Here is a 20,286-nt window from a genome sequence, read left to right as displayed (position 1 = left end):
TGGGCAACTTTACCAAATCCATCCCCACTCTCTTTCTGTTGGCTTCATAATCTGTTCTTGAGAAACAATTGCTTCTTCACATGGAAACAGGTATATTAGTGGCAGCTCCAGGCTCTATGCAGCATATGATGCTGGAAGTTTAATTTAGACTTGGAGAAATGAAAAACTGTGGAAGAAAATTTGCGGGGGTTTTCATATATTGCAACACACTAAACTATATTAACTTTATCCAATGACCTTTGTTCAGCCTATGGTTTCATTTCTTGGAATTGCCAACACCAAAGCTAGAAAAATCTACAGGAAGCCATAAAAGATGCTTCATAATAAATTCAGGCACCTCACCACATCAAGTTTCCCAGGATAATGATTAATTCTTTGTATTCGTCAGAATTTCTTTATTTCAGAGCTCAGTTCCTTGAGGTGTAGACTCTTTTTAGTAAATATGCAGCTAATTTTAGATGTACTGTAAATATATCAAAGGCATGATAGTTTTATTTCCTTTTAAAGTGCTTGTAGACCTTTTGGTATTCTGTAATTCCAGGACCTAGGTGTTGCCATCTTTATTTTGACAACCAGAAGTTAAAATAGAGAGGAAAGTTTAAGCCCAATGTTTGTGGTCACCCCTTGAATATGTAGCCACACTCTGACCACAAAACCTTCCTCTCCCATTGCATATAGAGATCCCTAATAATTTCTTGGCAGTAGAGTCAAGAATACAAAGCTAATGAAGCCTTTCTGTAATGGTGATAAACAGATTTTTTTTTTCCATTACTCTTAAATTTTAGTGAGGATTAAGCTCTGTACAGAGCCATGGAAGCCTGCAGAGCTTTAATTACTCAGCACTGGAAAAGCTTCATTTTGCTGAATAGTCTTTCTGGATTTGGTATGTTTCTGATATGCCCTTGAAAAATTACTCACAGGAATAAAAAAAGGAGACAAAAATAAAATTGCAAAATTTTAATACACCTACAGTGAGTTTTAATGAAATTCAATCAGCATACAGTGAACACAAATTAGCTAAAATATTCTGTATGTGATCCTGATATTTTAATTAAAACATCACTGGAAGGATTCAGGTAATATGGGACTCAGTGGAAGTACTGAAAATTAACTGTGGACACAAATTCTTAGAGGAATGACAAAAATATTGAGAGAGTAGCTTGTTATTGTTTTAGCAACAATCTGTGATTGTAACACATCCCTGTAGTCTGCATCAGCTATTTTGAATGAGGCAGGTTCAGCTCTGCAGTGTATTTTTCTCTTTTTCCACTCTCATTGAGCCTATTGTGCCACATCCTAGAACAGCCCATGGGTTGGTCATTTCCTCCTTGCAGATTAATCTCCTGTCTTTTGGCAAAGAGAACAGAAAAGCAGAACTATAAAAGCACAACACTCTGCTTTCTTTGGAGCTTAAAAGTAGGTTTAAGATTTATTTGGCTCTTGATTATCAGTTTCATATTTTTTAGAGGTTGTTTTCATTTGTTCCTTGGAATCTGGGTTTCATCACATATCATTGTATGATCAGTTGATGAAATGATTGAGAGGAAAAACAGTAATGAATCAGCCTTTAAAAACTGTACGTCTGCAAATCTGCAAATCTTAAAAGAAGCCAAACAAAAGCTAAACTGAAGGGTAGGACCCTTCTTGAAAGAAAATTAAATGGCTTTATAGATACTATTATTTTCTAAGAAATGATTTTTTTTATACTGAAAAGAAGCTCTTTTCAGCAGTATAGTACATACAACTTCTTGCAAAAAAACTGGAAAGCAATTTAAAATTTCCCAAAAAGACATATGACAATATAGTCCAGACCTCTGAAAACTGGGGTGACGCTGTGGGGCGCTTAATTATAGACCAAAGTTTTATCAAACTAAGAGAAATGGAAAGTACTAGCCTAAGTATAAAGCTGCAAAGAATGTTCAGTGGTTTAATTCTCAAAGTGAAGTAAATTTTTTAATTCTTTTTTTTTTTTCTTTCCTCAAGACCAGCTGCAGGACCACTGATAAGAAGTGCAGGGGAATAACAGCCTTTGGGCTACTTGTTCCATTATCTTTGGATGAAGATGCTCTCGATTGTGGATGGATGCTGCATCCACCTCTATGGAGACACAGGGAAAATACTTTTTAGAATAATGAATGAGCATGCATTTTCAAAAGACTTTTCAATAAAGAAATTATGTCTTTGAGGGGGATCTGATGCTTACCCCTATAACAAAGTGTAGGAACACCCATCTCAAAAATCTCTCCTAGCTTTCCCAACCACAAAATCTTATCTATAGAGTATGAAAATGCTGCAATTCACTCCCCACAGTCTGGGAGGGGATATTGCCTGGCTTCTGTCACTCGTTATGGCTGTGCTATCACAGAGTGATCCAGGCCTCCTGACTCCTCTTCCTTTCAGCACTCCATGGCAGTATCAGCCAACTGGAGAAACATCCCAAACCCAGATATTTTCCTAAACTTGGAGCGAACCTGAACCTAAAATTCCTGTTATTCTGTATGTTAATGAACCCAGAATGTTGCAACACAGAACACCTATGTGTGGAATTTTAAGGTTTTGTTCCCCTTGAGATGTGGGTGTTCAAAGGATGTCTCACATTCAAGAGGCAAATGTCTCTTGCTGTTCTCTCTGAGCTGCCTTCCACAAATTTTAGCTTTTCACTTCCTGAGAGCCACAGGGCTGGAAGCCCCAGACGATGACATCAGGTGGAGTCTGTCATGCATGTCCTGATGTCATTACTCAGGGGCAGGAATCATTCCAGTGACATGGCAGCCAGCCAAGGGCCACCCAGCTTTACCTTAAAGGCACCTGCACACCAAGAACTTCCCAAAATAAGTGTGCATCAACTTCCTCTGCGTGCCAAAAAGCAAATATCCCTAAGGGACATCCAGTGGCTTTTCTCTTTATCATCTTGTTCTCTTTCCATTCCCTGTCCAGGCTTTTATTTTCTGCCCATCCTACCCTCTCTTAATGCTTTTCTCACTTCTAATGTGCTTGTGTCCCTTCCTCCTCACCCTCCCCCTGCTCAGTAGCTCCTGTCCTGCTCCTGTCCCCCGGGTCCTGCTGCTCACAGACCCCTCCATCCCTCTGCTGCAGACTTGAAGCTGAAGGAAGTGACAGGCGGAGTGGACAGCTGGAGTTTGTCTGACATGACAGCTTTCCCCTGTGCCAAAGATTAGTATTGCTGCTGTGGTGGTGCAGCCAGATATAAAATACAGCCCCAGCCTTTCCCTGAAATATGCCCTATATAAATTCCAAGCCTTGGGTGAGAGAAAAGTTGACTATATTTGATGCCATCTTTTTTTCATGAACATACACAATCTATATATAATTTTTATATCCAAGCTTTCTTCCAGCCTTCCCAGTCGAAGCAGCAGCTCCTAGGCTCAAAGTGAATTGCACATATGTAACTTTTAAAGCCTGGTTGATATTCTGTGTGAATTGGCAAATAATGACAGAAATTCCTGAATCATAATTTAGCACAACCAGACAGTTGCTATCAATGTTTACTCTAATCAGGAAAATGACTTAATCTGTAGAGTCACAGAGTCATAGAATTTTTTAGGTTGGAAAAGACCTTGAAGAACATCAAGTCCAACAGTTAAATTTATCTTTAAAGGGAAAATGTTTAATTTATCACTCTACAAAAACACTGAGTGGGCTACAATGTTAAAAGCCAAGATGACCTGGATTTTACTTGTCACTAACTATAGATAGCTGCAGACATAATAATTATCATCATCATCAAAAAACAATAACATCATCTAGTTCTACTAGATAAAAAAAAAAAAAAGATCTGTTGTGGAAATGTGGAAAAAAACCACACAAACTTCAACAGTTTGTGTTGTAACACCTGCTAATGCTCATAGCTTGCAGCAGCAACAATCTACCCTGTATTTGGCAGTATTGTATTGTTTGGAATGATAATTGTCATGTTCCAATGCCAAAAAGCAGGATTTGACTATTCTCTGATTGACAGTAATATAAAACAGCACATTAGTTTTATTTTACTTATTTTACATAATTCCGCAAGATAAAACCAGAATCTGTCCCATTAAATAGGCATTAAAAATCTGGTCAAAAATCTCAAACCCATGAAACCCATGAGGGTGAAAGTTTAAACTTAAGATCACATGGTTTTCACAATTATTTTGGACTAATTTAAAGTTTTTTTTCCTGTGCCAGTCTGAGGTTTCATGGGTCCGTCATGACTGATCTAAATTAATAACTAAAATACTGAAGATTTATTGCCATAAAAGGATTTCTGCTTTCCAAGTGATAAGAATGTTATGACATGTATTGATCTACTGAGGTGGTAGTAGTCACTGAAAGATGGATCTTCCCATTTAATTTTTTTTTTGTTCTTTTTGCTATTATTATATTTATTGAGAACATGTCAGAACAATTGGCACAAAACCTTGAGATGCTGATAAACTGACAAGATGAGCATATATGTGAAGCAGTAGTTGATAAATGTATATTAGCTGAGGTTGTTTGGACAAGGAAATGTAATACTTTCCACATCTCCTCTTGGAAAGAAATGTAATAGTCTATCTCCCCTCCCATGTGTTTCCCAGTAATCACCTTCAGTTACTTTTTTCCCAATTAATTGCAGCCTTTTAGATGATGAACGGGACAGGAAGTCAGAGGATTGCTTGGAAAAATTCTCCTTTGAACAATGCAACCTTACATGCAGATTATTTCTAAGCAGATTTTTTTTTCCCTGTGTCACACTAATTTCAATGTGTATTTGGAGACTCCAGAATTTATTCCAAGATAATTTACAACTAAATTAAAGGAGGGGAAGGAAACACCAGAAAGAAGATTTCATGCAGTTTGTCACTGTAAGCTCCAAGCTTTTGAGGCTTATTCCCTTGTTTTCGTGGGGTCTTTATGATCTTTATTGTGATTTAAAGAGGAAAGTGCACGGGATTTTTTTTTTTCTGTATTATTTTCTCTTCTGTTTGTGTGTGCTCTTTTCCTCATTGTTCATTTACAATGCTCATTTGGAGAACACACAACAATGGAAACATTTGGGAGCAGGGAAAGATTTTAATTGTAGTCTTCCAAGGCAACAAAAATGAACATAAACCATTCTACATCAATGTCTATGTTACAGCAGAGAAACGAATGGAAGAATAATGGGGAAACAAACAGGAAATATTTGCTGGAAGGCAAAACTGGGCACAGGCCAGATCACAGATTTCAATAGGATTTTTTTTCCTTAAGCCATATACCAGCCATGCTACAAATATATCCCAGAGCACAAATTAACTGCTTAAGAAGGTTGTGCTAATGGGGATGGTTTTAAAGCAGGGGAAGCTTTGCTGTTTGTGTTTCAACACCAGTAAAAGAGGCAGCATTTGGAGTCCACTAAAGTAAATCTCAATGCAGACATCTCCTGACAGGCATGAATATGTGGTGTGCATAAATAAATGCATGAAATGCAACAGAATTCTTATGGAAAGTGCCCCATTGCAGAGAATATATTTTTTAAATGCTCAGGGTATCAAAAGTGCATTACCCCCTGTACTGTTTAGTTGCTCCTGGGATATTGGGGGAGCACTTGACATTTCAGTGTTCCTAATTCTCTTGGTCCCCACTCCTGGTGTCCCTGAATCCAACTTTTGACCATGACAGGTAATTTCTCCCTTTAGTATAGAGCTGAAAGCCTGAATTTATTTTAGATTGCTCATGTGATTTAAGTTCATTTAGTGTGGGCTTCACTTAACAGATGGGCCAGGGTTACCACATTGATTTGCATAGAAATTAGAATTGATCAAAACTAAATTATTGATTATTTCAGTTGAAAAACACCCTCTTCAACCTTGCATTCTCATGGAGCACCTCCTAACTGATGAGCTGTTATCATTACAGAACTGGTAAATAAATAATAAACTGGTAATGTAATAAAAACATAATAAATAGGGTGGGATTTTCTGGTCATTTTGAACATTCCAGAATGGATAACAAGTTTGAATCAGAAGAACTCCCCTTTAAATGCTATGAAGACCTGATGATACATTCTGATATCATTTTATTATTTGAGAATGAAAAAAGCTTGATTTTCTGCTTCACATTTAAAATTTGGTTTTCCATTTAAAAATTAATTAGGAATAGTCCTTCTTCTTAGTTTTTGTTTGTTAGTTTGGTTTTAGTGGTCAGATTAATTTTTCTTAGAAGTCCCTTATAGCACTTTCCCACATTAATTGCATTGAGTTTTCTTCCTCCTAATGCTTCCAATTCTTTATCTCCAGTGATACAAAACTCCTCTTCCCTTGCCTCCTCTTTTTTCCTGTTAAGTGCTTTTTATTTAAGGAACTCACGAACAATGGCATTTATTGGAGAGCTCTGAGAACAAAGTTTAATTCTCAGCTCTGCTGTGTGATCCCTTTATGACACTGAACAAGTTAGTCAGGCTCTCTGTGTGCTGTTCTCTATCTATAAAAGACAGATAATAGCACTTTCTTAACTGGCAAATCTTAACAATGTAGGTATTAAAGGTTATGTGTATTTCTGCTGAGGCATAGCCAGAACTTTAAAATATATACAATTTTTGAGGTAGGTTGAGAGCCATTTCCTTCCTTTTATTTATTGCTAACCTCGGCAAGGTTTTTCTTCTTGTTCCCTAAGAAATGTATTTTCAAATTTGCTGCAAGTGCCATATTTGATCACAGGTATCAGAGATCCAGTTATGAATTGCTGTGATTTAGGAACTGCAGAAACAGAATTCCAGAGTCACCTTTCCACTACTTAGTTTCCGTCTGAGGAAAGTCTGTACCGATGGGTATCTTGTTGGGATTCAATATCCTGAATATTACTTTGATTTTCTTTGGGTAGAGAGGAAGAAGGTAAGTTCATTAGTATCTACTTTCCTCCAAACCACTCCTGCAATGACTTTCCTTTGGTTATTCAGGTTGGTGATTTCTTTTTTGCCTTTTGAGCCACATTCAGGTCATCCAGCTCCCTAGTAATTTGAATACCAACAAACTGGGTCTTTCTGACAGCCTGAGCTTGACAGGCTGCTCTAAGTCCCTCCACTGAATTGTTGGTCTGTCATGTTATTTCCCCTAGAAATGGTATAAGAGCTGATAGCAACCTGAATACCTAAAAATAGATGGGCAGAATAGGCCTTGGAATATGTAGCTGGTATTTTATCATCTTGGCTCCCTCTGCCATTTCATGGTGCAATGTGATAGCTTAAAATAACTAAGTGCCATTCTTGTCCCAAAAATATAAAATGTCACCCAGTATTACAGTATCCATTTCAGCTATGGACACACTCCTCACGCATCCTTCAGCAGTTTTTCCCAGCACAGTTAATTCCAAAGACTGTCAGAGTGAAAACTCTTGCAGGTAACCAAATTTATCTAATGCAGAGAGACAAATTTAATAAATGGGGCCAAGACATTGTTCTCAATCTGCACACCTGGGTTTGATCCTTCTAAACTCTCCACGTGGCATGGTCCCTACAATAGCTGCTTTTTCTTTCCACCACAAGTCAGGAACGGAGTAAAAGGAAAAAAATCTGCCTTGCTAACTTGTACTTTCTTATAGCCACAGGCTAATTTTTGTTGTTCTGGGGAGTAGTGATGCGTATAATGCATGTACAGTAGATTTGATGAGCTTGAGGCTTCTGCTTCAGATGGTGTTTCTGGAGTTGTTTTGCTGCTTTAGTGCAAGTAAAAGGTTTCTTCTTTTTGGCAGAATGGGTGTCGCTGCCATAGATTTTAGATGCCTCTCCTGAAAAACACATCATGTGCTGGAATTACTCTATAGAAAACCAAGCTGCAATTTTTAATCTAAAGGATGCAGAATTGTGTACAGCGTTTACCAGTTTGCCCAAGATGAAATGGGCAAAACCCAGCTGAGTTCTCATCAGTAAGAACCGGAAAGGGGAATGGGAAGGGTAAACCCAAAGAGCTGTAATACAGGTTAAATCAGATAGAGGGATTGTTTTAGCTCTTAAATCTCATACATCCTGATTCCTCCTTACTCTTCCTGTAGCTGCCACAAGAGCCTTTCCAGCAGCTGGGAGCTCTGCCTTCACTCTGATCTGGGGGGAAGCGCAGTCATTGACACCTCAGCTGTGTCCCTGCAGTGCAAGAGGACAGGGAAAGGAAGAGAGAAATTATTGCTGCTGCCATGGGACAGGTGTTTTGAACACTTTTATTCAGTTCTCTGGTGCTTGAGAGGCTTCATTGGGCTCCTCCTCGTTCTGTATTCTGACCCTAATACAGTCTGGGTTTTCCCCCATTCCCTATTCCAGCAGGAATCCACTCCATGTTTTCCCCTATTCCAGCAGAAATCCAGTCTGGGTTTTCTCTCATTCCAGCAGGAATCCAGTATGGGTTTTCCCCCATTCCATATTCCAGCAGGAATCCAATCCATGTTTTCCCCCATTCTGTATTCCAGCAGAAATCCAATCCATGTTTTCCCCTATTCCAGCAGGAATCCAGTCTGGGTTTTCCCCCATTCTATATTCCAGCAGGAATCCAGTCTGGGTTTTCTCCCATGCCTCATTCCAGGTACGATCCCATCCGTGTTTTTCTCCATTCCACATTCTGGCTCTGATCCAGTCCGAGTTTTTCCCCATTCCCAATTTCGGGCCCTGACAGAGGTTTTTTACTTTGTTTAAACTTTTCTTTCTCCTCTTAGAAAAGCACAGTTGTCTCTTGTAGCTGTCAGGTGTTTTTCTGTAGTAAGGAATGAGCAAAGAACTGGACAATGGTTATTTCATAGTGAGAAATAATTAGTGTGTGAGAGAGTTGGGCTGTCATCAATTTTTATGCCCATGATAAAGCAAAATTAATTGCTAGAAAATGAGCCAAAATAACACTTAGAGGGTCCTGTGCCTTGTGTATTTTTGATACCTTTGCCTTCAGATAGTTCCACTCAGATCCTCACTTCATCCTTTTGCCTCTCATTTCAATTGGTTTGGAAGTGCCAAAAGCATCTTGTTTGATTCAATAAATGTTTTGTCAGTCATAGGCAGATTGTTTGCAGAGCTGCAGTTCTCTTAGGTATGTGTTTATGAAGTACACAAGCCTGTTAGTGATGTTTTTTCTTTATATTCTCTTGTGTTTTGTATTTCTGTAGAGCTGAATAGAAACATTGTACCATGATAAAGTTGGGCTGGTGGCTGACTCACCTCCCTTCTCATCCTCTTGAGCTGCAATTTTTTGTGTTTGCCTTTTTTTGCTCAAGTTTGGCAAAGGCAGTGTGATTATGCACTTCACACGTTGTGCTCCCAAGGTAATGTTACAGATCTTCATCCTGCCAGGAATAGGGATTCAGTGCTACCCTGGGCTGAATATTTGGGTTGTCAGCGGTGTTTGAAGGGTGGCAGGATGATTGTTTCATCTCCTAAAAATGAGTGTAAAAACCAGTGCAATGAAACACAGGACAGAGGCGAGAAGTGATTCATTAAGGATGGACAAATTGGCTTTCAAAAGACAAAGTAACTGCTCTCCAGAGGGATAATAGAGCAAGTTGCTGAGCAGTCTGGGTTGAATCCAGAAAAGGATTTAATTGTGTGCTTGATTTTAAAAATTCAAGTAGTCCTTTAGCTTTACAGGGAAAATCCATGTGTGTAAAGTAAAACAGAATAGAGTCCTCACAATTAAACTCTTCATCTTGCTCCATTTCCCTGAATTTTGCTCCAAGGCTTCCAAGCCATGATTCCACCTTGGAGTGATCTTGTATTTCATAGCACACAAATGTTCTCAGCTGTGTGCAACCCTTGGTTTCAGATCTTAGCTCCTGTCTAGGCATTTTTGGGATATTCACATGCAGCATCCCCAGAATGAAGTGTACACACAAGGAAATAGCAACAGAATAGTGCTGGTTTTCACAACAAATCCATCCTCTGTCCTTCTCAGGGCAGCAGTTTTCAACTTTTCATTGCAGAAAAAGAGGGCTGTGGGTCCTCACTAAGGACAAAGGTTCTGCTGTAAGTGAATATATACATTAGCAATTAGCTGCTATATGATGGCTAGGAAAACTCAGAGAGAAGTTTGGGATAATAAGATGAGTTCAGGAAACTGTTCTGAAAGACCTTAGGGCCAGATTCTAATTAGCAAATGACAAAATAGTTCAGAAAATAAGACTAGTACTGTAAGAATCTTGCCATAGTCAAAGCCCACCATCAGCAAAGATGCTTAATTATCCTGCATATGATAATTCCCTTGTGGAGTTATATGATAAGTATAAAGGGCATTGAAGTCAGAATTACCCTGAAAGTCTTTGGCCTGAAAAGCAGAAGAAGTGAAAGAAAATATAACAATGAAAACAGTTTGAAACAATTTGCATCTTTTCAGTAACTCCTTTTTGACCACTCTGTAAACAACACGACAGGAAAACAAGGGAAAAAACTGTGGGCTGGAGTATCCTCTCTTTTACATGAGCTTAATTGTGTTTCATTACTCCTGATTTTAATTATTGCAAGCAAAAATGAAGCCAAGGCTTGCTGTCTCTTAAGCTGCTCAGCTCAGATCCATGCAATTCTTTGGAAAGAACAGGAGCAAAGCAATCTCTGGGTACCATAATACAACCCCTGAACTTTGATCTCAATCAAGGCATTCTGAAAAGAAACAATAATGTCATAACTCCTCGAAAGCTTGCAACACCAAAAAATAAAACCTCTATCAGAAACCTGCCCGCAAACACTGAGACATAATTCTCCTGACCCCACAGCACTGCTCCATATGTTGTATATACTAAAGAGAAAAAATGGGTTTTATTTGTACCTACACTCTCACCAATTTTAGCTGGAGTTGTTGGCTCCCTGTGTGTTGTCATTGACACAGATGGATAAAAACAGATACAGCGTGTAAGGGAATATTATAACTCAGAGCTCTCGTGCTGCACCTCAGACAGGGTTTAAATTCCTCTTAGCTTGAAAAGTTCTCTGAGAAATAACCTCACTGATTAGGGTCTGTGTAAAATAAAATTTCCAGGCTTTGTGCTGGCTTTCAGGCTGGAAGGCACAGCAGGAGGAGGTGAGACCCCTTGGGGCTCAGGGGTGTTTGGAACTGGTTGTGAGCTGCACATGGGGACAGGACCCTGCTCGTGTTGGGAAATGGATGGAGGGGCTTTTGTCCCATGGAAGTGAGCAGTAAGTGACAAAGTGGCCAGGACCCTCCAGGCAGGGGCCTGTTTGTTCTGGATCTGCAATGGTTTAGGTGTTAAAACTATTTCATTTACCCCTACTATGCACTTGTCCACAGAGAACAATGGCTCAGCTTCAAGGCTTCCAGCTCTGAGCTGTTCAGAGCCCACATTCCTGTTCAGGGGACTTGCCCATCAAGTGGTGACAGCACAAGGTCCCACCAGCAGAGCACTGCAGTGCCAGCTCCACCCCAGGGATGGCACAGGCTCTGCCTGGAAGTGCTCCCTCACTCATGGTGATGCCTTAAGGAGCTGGAACAGAGGCTAAATGGAGTTAAGAGGAATAAAGTGGATCTTTATTGAAGTGCCTTCAAAGCCAACACCCTGGCAATAACCAGATGGCTCCAAGATGGAAGCAAGGCTTGGTCACGAGATCTCACATTTTTATAAGGTTAGTCCATTTGCATACAGGAGTTAACTGTCCAGTTAACAGCTTCAAATGAAATTTCATCCTCCTCGCTTGCTTGCCCACCCTTCTCTTTTCACATTGTTTGTGCTTTGGGCCTGAAGTTTGAAGAGATTGTTCTTGAGTCTCCAGCTGGAATAGGATTGTTTTGTCTCCAAGCACCCTGTGAAAAGATCCTAGTAGCACTTAATATAAAGCTAAAAGCTGCACACCAAAACAGAACAGAAAAACTCTAAAACCTAAGTATTCAATGGGTGTCAATCTACACCAGGACCTGCCCATTGCTTGGTCATGGTTTTCCCCAGCACCATTAGGAATCTGCAGGGAGGATCCCTTCAGCCTGGCAGCAACTACAGGACAGGCAGGGCCCAACTTTCAATTTAGACCCCAAATATCCAATATCCATGGTCCTTCCATTGTGGGTGGTGTTTTGTGGCTTGGATGGCTTCCCATGGTCCAGGAGCTGAGTGTGAGGGAACAGCACTGAGATGCTGAGTGTGTGTCAACAGTGATCCTCATCACCTCCAAACTCATGTGAACTAGATTTAAATAGGAGAAGAATTTTAAAAATTAGATTCTGGAAGCAGATGAGGAATAGGTTTGGAATTGAGTGGATAGTGGTTCTTCTAAGAATGGTTTAGTCAATCCAACTTCTGTCATGGGTCTTTTGAAGTCCTGTGAGTGAGAACTTTGTGCCCTGGATCTTTGCTTTTGGAAGGTTTTCCCATGGTAATTTCCTTAAGTGAAAAGCTGGGGAAAGCAAAACAGGACTCACAATGTGCAGTGCCAAAAATCACACTTCCACACTTCCCAACAGACAAACCTACAATAATAACTGATTTTAACCTTAAAAGAATGATCACCATGAGTCAAAAACCACAGGAGAGTTTTCTAATTTTGCAACCAGCTTTAAGGTTTTTCTTAGATTTTCTATTCACCACAACTGAAAAATGGTGTTTAATGGCCTTTTTGAATCTTGCTAATGAAGTCTTTAAACTATGTAATAACCACCCTAAATATAAGCTAAATTACAACTTTAAATTTGCAAACACAATGATCCCCATAGGTTTGAAGGCAGGTAGTGTTACATGCTTGTGATGCAAATCTTTGATGCTGAGAGAAGTTGTACCTTTGAATTCCAGGATGTGGGAGATGAAGGGTGTGGTCTTTGAGAAGCAATTTTCCAAAGCATTTCCTTTCAGTTGAAAAGCATTATCTTACCTGTTATCCAGGTAAATATCAGGAGATATGTGTGACAGAATGTGTGCAGACAAAATGTTTATGAAATTAGGTGAAATTGTGATAATTTTGAGCAATTGCTCCACACAGAAGTCCAGAAATTTCTATTCTGAGCAAATCTACAGGGCAATTCACACATCCAGAGGGGAGATAGAAACTGCAGATGTGGTATGAAATAAGTAACAACAATCAGAGAAAAAATGTGCTTTAGGGAAGGCCCAGATGACACTCAACACCTTCTGCCATGTTGGAGTGATAATGCGAGTGCTATTTTAATACTAACCATAAAAATGGATAGCTAAAATCTCTCAAGTGATAGGCCCCTAAACAAATCAGAAATTGTACACCAGCATTTTAATTTAAAAATACATTTTTGAGAAATCAGAACCAGTTCTTAATGTTTTAACAAACACAGGTGAAACAACCCAAAATTCCCAATGCAGAGGGGACCCAGACTGGCCAGATCAGGATTTTTTTGAAGGGCTGCTCCTCACAGAGCATCCCATAGTATTTCTCCAGGCAAATCTTCTGTCCATGACGAAACCCTCATTCCCCATATATATTTACATAAACTTGCTGATGTTTCTCTGAAATTCCAAGGTAATCTCTGTGATAGGATGCAGCTCCTTGATTTATTTATTTATTTACACTACACTAGGCAAAACAGAAATTTGAGTTCTTCTCACAAGAGTTTTTTAGCATCACTGAGGACACAGGGATCTTTATAGAATTAACTCAAACATTCTGCAGATTCCTCTGTAGTTCTGTGGCATTAAAACACATCTGTGCCATTGACAGATGTCTCATTATCTTCAAATGGCAGTCCTTGGATTTATTACCAAAATACGTAAAAAATGAGTGTTGAGGCTTAAGCATGGCTTGGTTGCCATTAATGTTTATCAGTGCTCTTTGCATTTCAACCAACAGAGGGGAGATTGCAGGAGGCAAAACCTGCGCTGATCCTGCTCAATGCAACATAATTGCAGGGTCACACTTCATGTGTTTTCTCTCAGTTTGTTCCTAAAGCTGGAAATGCTTTTAGGAGTCCGTGTTAGTGCTGCAGGGAGGCATTTGACCTGCCAGCCTGTGGAGATGGAAAGGCCATCCCAGCCCATGCACTTGGAGAGCACTTAATGGAAAATCCCTGTTTTGTGTGGGCATCTATGTGGGAGTATTTTTGTGCACTGAGAAAAAAAATCAGTTTTCATGAAGAGTTCCCAGAAAATACCTTCTGTGATAAGATTTTAAACATTAAAATTTGTGTATCTACACCAATCCTGCAATGATCTGACTTCTCTGATGTTCTCTCTTCGATTCTGTCCACAGACAAAGCCACGCTGTTGTTAGAAAGACAAAGGGGGTGAAAAAGGAAAAAAAATCCCAAGGACATTTAATGATGAATTCTAAAATCAATTTCTTCCCTGTCCTGTCCTCCCCACTTCAGACACTGAATTAGTCAATGAAAAGACCTGAGGCACATGAAACACATTACAAAGGAAGATGTCAGCCAGGGTCTCCATCACCACAATCTTCTTGTTTTATCTTTCACAGACAGACTGAAACCCAAACTAGCTATATTATTTGATGGAGTTGAAAGAAGCAGAAATTTTCAGGGGCAGGTAAAACAGTGTTTGTAATGAAAGATAAGCTAACTTCCTTTGGAATTTTTATTTGCAACACACAGGGAAAGTGATCATACGACATGAGCAAGGGGTCTAGAGAGTGTATTTGTGATGGGGGAATCTCTGATGCCAAACTGGTGGCAGCAATAGTGGCTCAGAGGAAGAAGGAGTTTCTGGGCCAGAATCTCATTTAGACAGTGGTTTTTTGGGTGGAAAATGTGGACTATTAGATCTCCCCAGTAAGTGTGAACAGGGAATGTCCTGTGTGCTGAGCCAGGCTTTGAGTGCCACATTTCTGTGCTGGTTAGTGCAAGTGAGCTGGGAATTAGGGTACTTGGGCCTCTCTGAATTGTTTCCATTGGAAAAATCAATTATTTATTGATCATCAGTGACAGTTCATATTGATATCTGCTTTTAATACATTAGGTATTGCTTTTCCATGTGTTTTTCCTTTCTGAGGAATATGCCAAGCCCTTTTCCACACTGAGCTGTGAATTTTGGATCGTGTCTCTGCTTTGCACAGTGCAATAATTTGTGTTTTCCTGTGGCTACACAATCCTCTGGGTGTGCATCTTTGTGTGTAGTATCACTTCCTCTATTTCAGAGAAACAATTATTTGAGATTTGCAGAAATATCCACAAACCAAACAGCATTTACCCCTTCCATTAGATGGAAAGTGGTTGCAGTCACCTTCTGCTGAATTATTGAGCTAAGAGGTCACAAGTAACAAATGCAATAAAAACCCATTTGCTTAAGGACTATTAGCACATTTTGGAGATAATTATATTATTTTTCAAATATTCCTAGGCATTTATTTTAGTTCTACAGTCATGCAGTTGAACTTTCAGCAAGGGAAAGTATAAGAAATCTCTTTTTGTTTCAGTTGTTTCTATAGAAATCAGGGGAATTATTAATAAACAGAACACTTGTTCTGATAAGTCGGGTTAGGAGAGCCTCTGAAATACAAAGCAGTGCTAAAAGAGTTGCTCTCCACGTTATCCAGTTGAGTTTCTAAGTGGTAATACATCCTCTCATCTGTGATGCTGGAACAGCCCTCGGCTTCCAATGCCATCAGCGGACACACACTGGTTTATCTCACTTAAAGATACCTCTGGTGTATTTAAAATACATTTTAAAAGATTATTTGACTTAGATATTTCCTCTGTTTTTGTTGTGTGTTGATATTAGGGGTCTGTTATTAGAAATTTAGAGATATTAGATCTCTAGGTAGGTCCCATTTTATGGAAATGAGAAAGATATAAAAAATGTATTTGATTTTTTTTTTGAGTTTGCTTTATTTAATATGAATTGTTCTCTGTATTCCTGTTGCTGGGAAGATAGAAACTTGCTCGTGAGTTGTCTGTGAAAGTCAGAAACGTTTATGAAAAGCAGGCAATGTTCTGTGTAAATTATTGAATTTTGGCAGAAAAGGTAGACCTAGAGATGCACTAGATTTACTCAGAGGTGAGACAAAGCCACATCCACTCGTCCTCATCCTGCAGATCTAAAAAATACTTAATTTATGATTTAGGCTCTATAATTTAGGCTCTATCTCCCCTCTGTACTGCTGTCTGTGCTGTCATGGCCACTCACAGGAAGGCTCTGCTTTTCCTGCCACCTTCCCTGGAGGATTACCATAAATAGTATGGGGGTCTGCATAAATAAATATTTCTTTAAGCCCAGAGAAGTTAAGGAATAAAAATTCATGAAGTACAGGTCTTGTCCAGAGTCAAATCTGAAAGTTTAGTGATAAATTTTGGGGTTTACCAGGGTAAATTGCTGCCTGAATTCAGAGCTGCATTTGCTGCACAAACCAAGGTCCCAAACATGGAGACTGGTTTAGCTTAAATCAGGTTTAGCTCATACATCAGTAACAGAATTGTTAATTGACTACAGAATCATTTATAGCCACTTACACAATATCAAGGACACTGATACTAAATTTACAAGTTTGTTTATAAGGCTGGTGAACAGAAAAACCCTTTACTTGGAAACTCTTGCAGTTTTTAGTGAATTCATTGATATAAAGCTGCAATGTCAAATTCTCAGCTGTAGACTCCAGTTCTGCCTAAGAGAATAAATCTGTGCCAGTTTACAGTGTCTGAGACTTTGGTCCCATGAGTCCATTTTTAGATTCACGTTTTGACTATAATTGTATTCTAAAGTGCAAGACAGAATATTATGTGGCATTTTTTCCTACTCTGTTAAAATGATGCCAGTATAATGGAAATGGGAAAAAAATTTCACTTAGACAGTTTCCAAAATTGCAGTTCTGCAGAAAGGAGGGAAGTGAGTATTTAAATTTAAAAACGTTGGTAAATTGTCAGGCAACAGAGCATGGATGGAAGAAGAAATGGAAGCAGGAATGTCTGCACAGCTTTAGCAATGAATCTGCATTTGTGGGCACTGTCGACACTTGTAGAGCCTTCTGTGAGCTCTGCAGAGCTCTGTGCTCTGGCAAAAATGGTGTGGGTTTGGGAAAGTTCTGCTTTGCATTGCACTCGACTGTACTTAACTGTGCACACATCAAAACTCTCACTCCTCTATCTGACAGAAAAATGACTTTGAAATATCCCCAGTCATCCTTCCTGGGTATATATGAAGATGAAGATAATGTCAAGAATTTTGGTATATTCATTTATAAATAATTCATCCAGCTGCACACAGTTATTTTTATTATTATTATTATTATTAATTATGTGTGTAGAGCTGGAAAAGACAGGAAGGCTGTACTGCCTCACGAGAGATGCTTAATCTTAAGAATTTGCTTAGACCACGATGTGTGATATGAGAAAAGGAAGACAGGCAGTGATAAATAGATCTGATGACACAAAGGCTTTAATAATGTTGATGGGGAGAATTATCATTCGTTTGAGATGATTGCCCTGGGAGCACAGGCTACAGCGAGTTCCCTTGGCAGGAGCTGAGCTCACCCTGCTGCTCTCAGTGAGCTGTGGCTGTTCAGGGCAGCAGTTTCCATCACAGCACATCTGGATGTTCGAGCACCAAGTCTACATTAGAGCACATCTGGCGTGGCTCTGCAGTCTCCAGGTGGCCACGGCAGATGACTTGGGCAGGAATGTCAGGAAAAGGGCAGGAATTGCTGTCCAGGTTAGAGCAGACATCCAGAGGAACGGCACGGGCCCAGAGGCAGCCCTGTTTGACAACAGGATTCCTGATCTCACTTTATTTAGCTCTCTGAGAGAAAAAAAAAGGACGTGGAAGCAGAAAACAAAGATGCAAAGAGGAGCTTCACAGCAATAAACCACTCTCAGACAATATTTTGCTGTTATATTCCCCCTGCAATTCAGAGATGTCACAAACACCTCATTGAAATTGCATCAAATGTAATGCTGTGATTTACTTCTGGCTTAACTCAAGGAAAATATTTACATTTCGTGACAGAACTGAGTAAAGTCTTAATAAAAATTAATCTCTACAGAGGTAATTATAAAACCTACTTGCTGTGTTTAGACTTTTAGGAAAACATGTAAGGAAATAAACTGAACTTAGTGCTGGTGCAAAGTTATTAATCTTGAATTCTAAATCGTGCAGTAAAAATGGAGTACTACAGGACTAATGTACTAGAGGAGTACATTCCCTTTGGGAAGTTTATTTGGTCCTGTGAAAGAATCATTGAAAACTTTTCCAAATGTAACTAAAAGCAACAAAATATTTCAATATGGTTTTGTCACATTTTATCAACCTTTACAGATGTCCTGGGCATTATAATTCCCTGTGTCCAACCACTTCCAGTGCTCTTCCCTCTGCAAGAACACCTACAGGTCCTGCTCTGCACACTCTCCTTGTGCCTATAGATGGGGCAAATAGCTGTGTCTGGGGGAAATAAATTTCTAGATAAGTAAACTTGAGTTCTAATCAATTAGACTCTATATTATGGTTTCTAGGTTTTTGGACAAAATATTATTTAATGCTATTATAATGTTGTTATGCAGTTATTATAAAGATGGGTTTGTATTTAAAACTAATTGTGTGTTCCAAATTAAAATCCAAAAGTAATTTAGTGCTTTGGACATGTTATGGCTTTGTTTCACACCACTACCACCACCACCCCTGTTTTTCAGTTACCCATATTTGATAAATCAAATTATCACAATGTCTTTAATTTTCCCTTTTTATAAGGAAAGTGCAGCTCTGTGTCTGAAAATGTTGCAGCTGCTAAATGGCTGAAAGCTTACCCAGTCTATCAACAGGAATATAATAGTTTTCCTTCTTAGCAGCCTAGGTGTTGAAACCATCTCCAATTTTATTAAAGCATACCATGGAAATAATTTTCTAGTGGGAGATATAATGAATGTGTGAGGCATTTTTACAACGTGCAGGAGGCTATAAATTTTTAGAGAGCTTTTATTATTATTTCTATGCTATAAGTCACATTTTGCTGTATGTCATAAAGGTTTGAAAACCAAGAATGCTTTGTAATTACTCAGAAAAAAAATTGACTTGTTACATCTTAGATAACAAAAGAAATGCAGTATTTGGGCAGGATGTTTACCAGTTCTACTTATTCCAATGGGCCTGGGCCAAGGGCAAACTGTTCTAAAGCTGTAGCTGTGTAAAGCATCCTTTGCTGTTTGAGTGCACACAAACAATAACAGAATTTGTCTGAAAATGAGGGCTGATGGGATTCAAGGTGAAAATGTCCTTTGTAAGGATGTGTTTTACATAGCAAGATATCCATCTTTTGTTTTGTTCTAAAAGCTCTGCACACACTTCTGCTTTGGCAACATGGTCACTCCCTTTTCCTGCAGAAATATATGCACATATGTGCAGTAAAACAGTGAATAAGAAGTTTGTCCTCCTTAATAAGCATTCATTTCAGTATTATAACACTCTTCCAAAATCAATTTTCTAACAGAATAACTCCTGTAACACAATAGAATAACTCCTAACAGATAGAATAACTCCCATAACACAACAGAGTAACTCCTGTATCAATTATACAGGATAAGTGTGTGAGGACACTGAATGTCCCAGGTCTCTCAGTGCCAGGGCTGCCCAGCTCTGAGGTTGGGCACCCTCTGCCAGCTGTGGAAAATGAGCCCCTGCCACGCTCCTGTGCCATGGGGAGGGCTCAGGCTCCTGCCTCTGCCTGGCTCCTTTAGAACTTCTCATGGAAGATCTTTGGAGCTCTTCCCTGCTGACAGAGCTGATCAGGGTCTGTGCAGGGTGCTGAGTTTAGAGCACATCCCTGCAAGGTGGGTTTGCTGTCGTGTGGGTGAGGAGGAGCCATCACCACGCAGGGACAATAGGCACAAGTGTGACACTTGTGAGAATGTCCTGGTGACTGAAGGGTACTTCTGTGTAAAGCCATTCTCCCTGGAACACACTTGTGTGAGTGGCACATGCTGATTTTGTTCTGTCTCTAAGGTGTTTGTTTTTATCTTCGCACGGATGCCTGAATATGTTGGCTTTTGTTTTCAAGGTGCTGTTATCATTTTTTTGAAGCTGAGAAGTAGTGCTTTAAAAACAAAGTGAAATTTAAGAGCCAGATTGAAGCCTTCCTTGTAAATCTGTTTGGAAAATAGGAGACAAATACTTGTTTGTTAAAAGCAGTTTTTTATATCATGTGTGTGACCCCTTATAATCCACCATCTGCAGTAAACATCCTTTTCAAACTCTCATTTCTTTGAAACAGACCTAAAATAAGTGTAGCAATATTTTTGAACAAGTTACTGCCTGTGACAGAAGTTCCAAGTCCAGCTGAAGAGGAGGATATGATGCTGCCAGGCCTTATATGTCAGCATAGGCTGTTGTGAATACACCATGAGCTGATCTGTGCCTCACTTTAGGGCTTGGGAACAGCAGGAAGCTCCTTCTCTTCCAAAA

Source organism: Vidua chalybeata, chromosome 17, assembly GCF_026979565.1.
Source record: "Vidua chalybeata isolate OUT-0048 chromosome 17, bVidCha1 merged haplotype, whole genome shotgun sequence".
NCBI classification, from domain to species: domain Eukaryota; kingdom Metazoa; phylum Chordata; class Aves; order Passeriformes; family Viduidae; genus Vidua; species Vidua chalybeata.
Note: the sequence above shows the minus strand (reverse complement) of the source record.